The following is a 7,951-nucleotide window of genomic DNA, read 5'->3' as shown; positions in this document are numbered from 1 at the left end:
GGTAAAGACAAAGTAAATGGGCTGAGGAAACCCAAGGAAAGAGGTAATAAATTCTATAGGGATAAAGGCCCAGGATAATATGTTGGGTCTTGGGCTTTTGTCCAAGGACCCTGAATGGTCTGAGGAGGGGCAAATAGTCATTTAGGGACTCAATTTAAAGTCTCATAAGTAAGGAACGAATGAAAGGTAATTCGAGGAGGAATTACTCCTTAGATGTGGCGTGTGCAGCTCAAATATGTATTCCAGCAAGTAGAATGACCCTCCAAGAAGCTGCAATAATGGGACCATGCTTCATGAATATACAAGAAGGCAGGAAGCCCAAAAATATCTAGGGGAAAACTGCTGCCACCGCATTAAATGCATGACAGCTACTTTTCTGGCCGCATTTATGTGGAGAAGACCTCTGAACAGTGTTATCTTGGCTACCACAACTAACAGAAAGCCAGAGAGGGTGTCTAATGGGACAGATACTCAAGTGGAGGCTCAGATGATCAACAAGTGTAGAATCAAGATGTTCCAGAAGGAGCTATATAATGTGAGAGACCCTCCCTGAGAAAAGGGAGAAAAGGGAGAGGAGAGAAAAAAGACTGTAGCAATCTAAATTGTCTTTGTTTTCAATTGTGATCAATATATACAAGTGTAACCTCCTCAGACTGAAAGTCTACTGATATCAGAATCTCTTATTTAGTGTTTGATTACCATTTAATTCAGTACTCGACGTTGTTCAACTCATTAGGGCCTAGTTCTTCAACCCACACTCTGCAAATTTATTGTATTGGGCCAATATCCCATACGTTTTGGGCTTGGATTGTAAATTGAAACCCTACAAACCCAATAGGCCATCGTGGTAGGCATGACAGCTAACAGGCCCGTGGGCACAATAGGAGGCAAAGACAAAGCGAATGGGTCGAGGAAACCCAAGAAAATGGGTAACAAATCCTATGGGCACACATGGCAGAAATAACAGCCGATAAGCCCAAGGGCACAGTAGGAAAAGGAACAGCTGAAATAAAAGCCCAGTGGGCTGAAAGGGTAGAAATATTTGCCTAGAAAATATCCAATTCATGAGGAAAGGAAGGGAAACAGTACGAGCTCAAAAGCCCACACACCCTTCATGCCGTGGGAGATACATACAAGCCCAGCATGCGTGGCAGAAGACGAGGGAAGAATGACAGGAATGTCGTGGGAGTAAAAGAAGACAAACATAGAAGATAGTGGAGCTCACATAAGGGCTAAAGCACCACCTACCCATACCCAACTAATACAGAGAAGGTGAGCCCTTAGTCATGGGATTCAGAGGGTGTGGTTTGGTGGTAGGGAGAAAAGAGGGCATATTATGGGGTTCCTGCTAAGGCTTTTTTTTGGGGAGTGCCTTGCTAGGATAGCGTTTTGCCCAAAAGAGCCAAGCAAAGGGCAGGGGCCACTTAATGCGTGCCGTAGAGGTAAGTAGCGAGATAACCTCATCCTTATACATTGAGGAAGACAGAAATTGAGAAAGGGGGAAACAAAACAAGGAATTTTTTCTGGAGATGGGGAGTGGTGCAGCAAGCATGCTCTGAGCAGAGGTAATGGCCGAGCAACCAAGGGGATGCCCACAAAAAACCAAAAATGGTTAATGGAGCCTAAGGGACAAAAGGAAGAAATCCCATGGAATCAAGTGGTATAAAAGGGAAGAGAGGTAACTATGAGACAGAGATAAGAGTAAGAAAGAAACTAGGAACCAAAGAACAAAAAGAAAACTAAGTGGTAAAAAAGAAAGAAGAGAGAAAACACGGCAGAAATAAGAGCATGCATCAGTAGACCACATTTTCTCTCCCTCATGACATTCCCACCCTTTAAGACTCTGTGAATCTGAACCCAAAACCATTTAGGCCCTTTCTCTAGCATGGGTTACTTCAATGGCAAAAGTCTGTAACGAGGTTACCTATATTGGGGTTTGGCCCCCTTTTTGGACTCGCTCCTACTAAACGATTCAGCCCAGGATTGGGAAGTAAGCCATTTCTATTATAGTTATTTAGATTCATCATTACTACCCTGTGGTGACGACTTTTAGTTTATTTGATACTGCTGTTGCTATTCTTTTTACAGTAGTGTTTTATATTATTAGCTATTCTGCTGTGATATCTTTTGCTCTTTGTGCTATATCAGTCACTTTGTTGTAACCCTTTTTTATTTTATCTGCGGTATTAGTTATTCTACTATATTAGTTATCTTATCTGTGGTATTAGTTATTTTCTGCTATATCAATTGTTCTACTGTAACCCTTTCACTTAGCATATTTTATCGTAGAAGTCGTTCTGCTGTAGTATTCTTTGCTATGTCAGACAATTATTCCATCACGACCATACCTACTGTGCCTAACCTGCCACACCATTCTTGAGTTGTCTCAACATTGGGCATGCCTAGCTTGCACACAAGCTGGCCTGTGGTATAACTCCTAAGGGGCTAGTCCTGACTCCCTTACCCATTAACTCACATGCCTTGGTGTAGCAGACGGGCCTAAGCCCATCAACGTAGAAAGGCCCCCACACCCACGAAATTGTAAGGATAATTTCAGAGAGAAAACCTTAGAAATCCACTTGAGAGTTAGAGATTGTATACCCACAATCATCTACACATTTCTATTAGTTTTCTTTTTCTCCTACCTCTCTAATTATATATCCTTGAGATGTTCTTAGTCCAAACACATACCTCACCCAATCAGAGTGTTGAGAGTTGTTTTGGTGCCTATAGGAAGTATTGGATGAAGTCATTCTTTGGTGGATGCAATTTAGAGCTACTCGTGGGATCCGGATAACTAGTGAAGACAAGACTCGGTGAAATCAGTTGGGAGCTGAAAACCTGGAACTTGAAGGGTTCAAGTACATTGGGTAGGTTAGGCTTAAAGCGTCTTTTTATATTCTTGTACTCCAACTTTATTCACTAGTAGATCATTTCAGTTATTGGAGGGCCGTGGAGAGGTTTTTACGCTGAGTACTTTGGTTTTCCTTGTAATACATCACGGTGTTATCTTGTGTTTACATCTCTTTTCTCTTACTCCTTGTGCTTTATAATTACTTGTTGATTATGTATGCTCATGCACTAGGATAAGCCGCATGCTACAAAAGAAAACACTGTAAATTTAGCATACAATCAACAATATAGCATAATCTATGGAAAATTATTGAGATTATGAGTCCACTAAATGGACCCATTGAAAAGCCAACCTAGAGATGTAATCTAAAAATATAAAAAATTTCAAGCTCGAGCACTAAATAATTGATCACATGAGTTCCAGTTAGCTCAACCGGTAAAGTCTCTGATGATTGAATAAAAGATCTGAAATTCAATCTCTGCCTACACCAATAAGGTTGAAACTCTCTCTTTTTAAAAAAAAAAAGAAAAAAGAAAAAAAAGCAATTAATCACAATTATTTAGAAAAAATATCAGTATCTTTGTGGAGAGAGGCCAACTCATCAACCTAAATCTAAAAAACATTGATTAAAGAAAAATTACAGAGTATTGTTGATGCCCACTTTTGTCAAAAAGCTCAATGGTAGAAGAAGCCTAACAATATGAAGAAGATGGGAAGAAAAAATAGTAAAGCAAAGACCAGCAAGCCAGAATGGTAGGAATAATGGTCAACAGACCCACAAAAAGAAAAATAATAAGTGGCAAAGAAGAAGCAAATGGGCTGAGGAAACCCAAGAAATGAAGTAGTAAATTCATGAGAATAATAAGAAGTAAAGAAGAAGTAAATGGGTCAGGAAAGCCTAAGAAATGAATTAGTAAATTCATAGGGTTAGCATAAAGGCCAATAAGCTCAAAAGGTAATAAGAGATAAGGATGTGGTAATTGGGCCAGGGAAGCCCAAAGGATTTAGCAAAAGCCCATGGGAGTAAAAGAGGTAAAGAAGAAGAAAATGGGCCACGGAAGCCTGAGGAATGAAATGGGCCAGGGAAGCCCGAGGAATGGAATGGGCTGGCACAGCAGGAAAGTGGTCCAATAAAAACCCAAAAGAGGTAAGGATGTGGAAATTGAGCTAGCCCAGTAGGAATGTTGGCCAGTGAAGCCTAAAAGAAGAAATAATGTAGGAAATGAACTGGCAAGAGCCTCAGCTCGTAAGCCTAGGGGTAATAACGAAGTAAAAGAGAAGTGATATCATAGTAGAAGCAGTATAGTGGCATGGTAGGATCATCAGCCAAGTCCACGAACACTGGTAAGAAGGGGACATAGGCTAGGCAAGAAGGAAAGGGCCTGCACCCAAGCAATGCCTAGTCTAAAGAATGTAGAGAGCGCAAGCCCAAAGACCCATGTATCTTTCACGCTGCAAAAGTTAAACGGTTACCAAAACGTACAGCAGAATCAGAAAAATGTGGAGGCAATGACAAATGTGTGAAGGCCAAAAAAGTAATGGATTCAAACGTAAGTGGAGCATGCACAAAGAGCCCAAGCACCACCTACCTGTACTCGGCCAATACAAGAAGGTGGGCCACAAGTTAGGGGTATGAGAGGGTATGGTCTGGTAGTGAGAAGGGGGAAGCCTATTTTTGGGTTCCCGCTCAAACTTTTCTAGGGATAAATGTCCTGCTAAGATGACATTTCACCCAAAAGAAGTAAACATGAGCAAGAACCACTACATGCATGCCATAAAGGTAGGTGAGGGAGAGGTTTAACCCTTATCCAGATAAGAGTATTGAAAACAAAGAGAAGTAAGAGACAAAACAAAACCACTTTTATATGGGAATAAGGCGTGGTGCAGCCAACATAGTGTAATGGTAATGGCTAGGTAGTTGGCAGGCCACTGAGTAGTCTTGGAAGGATGCCCATAATGAGCCAAAAGTGGTTAAAAAATTAAAAATGGTAAATCCTATCATGACAAACAATATAAAAGGCCATAGTCGTGAACAGTGGAGGGGAGGAGGGGAAACAACGGCAAGAAACAGAGATAGAAAGAAGAAAAGAAAAGCAGAGTTAAAAAAAGAAAAAAGAAAAAGAAAAAGGAAAGATATAAAAATCCCAAAAAAAACATGAGTGATAGGAATAGAGGCATGCATTAGTAGGATACCCATTTCTCTCTCTCTTAATAGACCCATTCTCTGATAAGCTAAGAATTCAAGTTCAAGCCATCTAGGTCCTTTTTTCAAAGTGTGTAATATCTACAGTAGGAGCCTCCTTCGAGGTTACTCACATTGGAGATAGGCTTCTTTTTTGGACTTGCGGCTGCTGAATAGCTAAGCAATTTTTCTTTGGCAGACAAATCTTGTTTTGGGTTGACAAATGGCTAACTCTTTCCTATTGTAAGCACATTGTACATTCGAGGCTCTTGCTAAGACGTGTCTACATGGGGATGACCCAACTTGTGCACAAGCTGGCCTAAGATGTGTTTCAGTTAGGCTAGTCCCAACTCTCCTATCTTTGAATCATGGGCTGCGGTACAATAAGAGAAATCAAGCCCAAAACGCAAAAGGCCCACCACAAGTATTTCACTATTTTTTTTCTCTCTCTTAGCGTTTCCTTACTCCCTTAAGTCTAGCTTTAAGTTTTAAGAGTGTTTATATATTAGTACTACTTAGAGCATTCGCATTCAGTTTCTTCAAAAAATTCTATTTTACCATCTCAAAACCTACTTTATCAATTATACTATACCCTTTTATAATATACCCAACATGTTAACTTTTATTTTCCTATACAATACATTAAAATAATATATCTACACAATAAAATATATAACCCAAAAAATAGGAGAGAGAAATTTTTTTGGAATTATTAATAAAAAGTAAGAGATACAATTAAAAAATGATTTTTAAGAATACCATTATGCTACAATAGCATCATATAAATAAGATGCTATTGTAGCACAATTGTAAATTTTTTTACAATTACAATACCGGATAATACACACTTTTGCACACTTTTATGGTTTTGATGCTAAAATCCTTTAACATATGCCATTTACAAGCTCCAATACTAATGCTCTTAATAGTAGTTGTGTAGTAGTCAGTTTGTTTAGTTTCCTTTGGGCTTACGTAAAACTAATATGGAAGAGTCCCAAAAAAAAGTTAAAACTAATTAATTAATTAAATAAATAAATTATAATGAGATGTAAATTTATGAGTCTTGTGAAGTATTAAACAGAAACTAAGCTATGTCAGGTCCTCGGACCACAAGCTTAGTGGAAATTAATACCCTATGACATCTTTTGAAGTATTAAACAGAAACTAAGTTATGTCAGGTCCTCGAACCACAAGCTTAGGGGAAATTAATACCCTATGACATCTTATGAAGTATTAAACAGAAACTAAGTTATGTCAGGTTCCTCGGACCACAAGCTTAGTGGAAATTAATACCCTATGACATCTTATGAAGTATTAAATAGAAACTAAGTTATGTCAGGTCCTCGGACCACAAGCTTAGTGGAAATTAATACCCTATGATATCTATTAAAGCGCTAAGTGGGTTCAATGGAAACTCATACAACCTCTTATTATCAAAATGCTAATGTCACACGAACTTGAGCATTCCAAAATAATAAATTCTCAAGTACCTTCCTCGAATCACAAAGTTCTTAGTTACCTCTTGAAAATAGAAGTACCGACAATACGGCGAGCATCATTTTACGTATAAGTGAAGTTCTTTGAATCCAACTTTATCCAACTCTTGAACACTCCTTTAAGTTTCAATTTGCTAGAAGGAGCATATAAGTATTCGAAATGTCTCCAGGTGGTCTCGTAGCCTTAATATTTATCACCCATTTTAACCGCCAACTGTTAATGTGTATAAGTTATTTTTCTCTTGTAAATGAAAGACAATCAAGATGAATCCATTCAAACTAAAATAATAGAACGAACAAATACAAAATTATAACGGAAACAACAACAAGCAAACAGAAACAAAATCCTTACAAAAGTCCTAATCAAATTGTAAAATAAGGCCTATTTTTTCAACTTTATTTGGAGCTTGGGAGTTTGGTTGGCTGGTTTATCTGCCTCCAAGGTAGTGACTCCCTCTTTGTCCTTAGTGGCTCCCTCAGCTGGCATGACTGTAGAAGCCAAATCCTGTTGAAAGCCTTGAGAGGCTACCTCTACCTTAGAAGCAACTACAGTTTTGTCCAAGGAGGCTTCTTGAGGGGCATTGGTCTCTTTAGCTGGTTCTGGTTGGCCAGGGGGAGGAAGATTTTGAGGCAAAACTTCCTGATTAGGATCAGTGGTTGAGGGAGTGTCTTCGGCTTGAGTGGATGTAGGATCTGAGGCGCGGATTGCTGTAGGATAGAACACATTCTCTGCCTTCCTTAACTCAGATGAAACCTCAACCCCAGCTTGGTTAACGGCTTCATTCCAGGTTTGGGCGCAGTAAATGCGGCACACCATTGTCACCTTTGCCCTTAGGGTTTCCTCTGTCTCAGCCACCCTGAGGTTGTAACCTTTCTATTCAACCTCGTTCGTTGCCTGTTCGGCCTCAACCTTTGCCCTCTCAGCTTCCTCCCTGGATTTTTCAGCTTGCTCCCTTAATTTTTGAGTCTCCTTCAAGTACTTTTTAAGGACTACCACTTGCTCTCGGGCAGCCTTCAATTCTTCATTTGCTTTGCGCAAGCACTTTCTCTGGTCCTCGGCTTGCTTTTGGAAGCCTTCCAAGGCCGAGTCAGCACTTTTGCGAGCTTGCTCCTCAGCAATTAATTTCTTCCTCGTGTTCGCCAAGTTGTGCTCGGATATTATTAAAGTTTGTACAGCCGACATCTATCTTTTCCTTTCATCTTCTAACTGATTGTAGTAGTTATTGAACATCTCATCCAGTCTAAAAGTGTTTTGGATAACCTAAAAGGAAGAAATCAACACTATAGTCAGTAAAGAGTACACATTAGTGAGTAATGATCGCAAAAGGAAAAAGAAGAGAGTTAGCACTATACCATTCCTAAATATCTTTTATTGTTAAGGATGAGTTCATTCTTCCTTGCATTTTTTAATTCGGCCAT

Source organism: Quercus lobata, chromosome 3 (assembly GCF_001633185.2).
Source record: "Quercus lobata isolate SW786 chromosome 3, ValleyOak3.0 Primary Assembly, whole genome shotgun sequence".
Lineage (NCBI taxonomy): Eukaryota > Viridiplantae > Streptophyta > Magnoliopsida > Fagales > Fagaceae > Quercus > Quercus lobata.
This window is presented reverse-complemented; position numbering follows the sequence as displayed.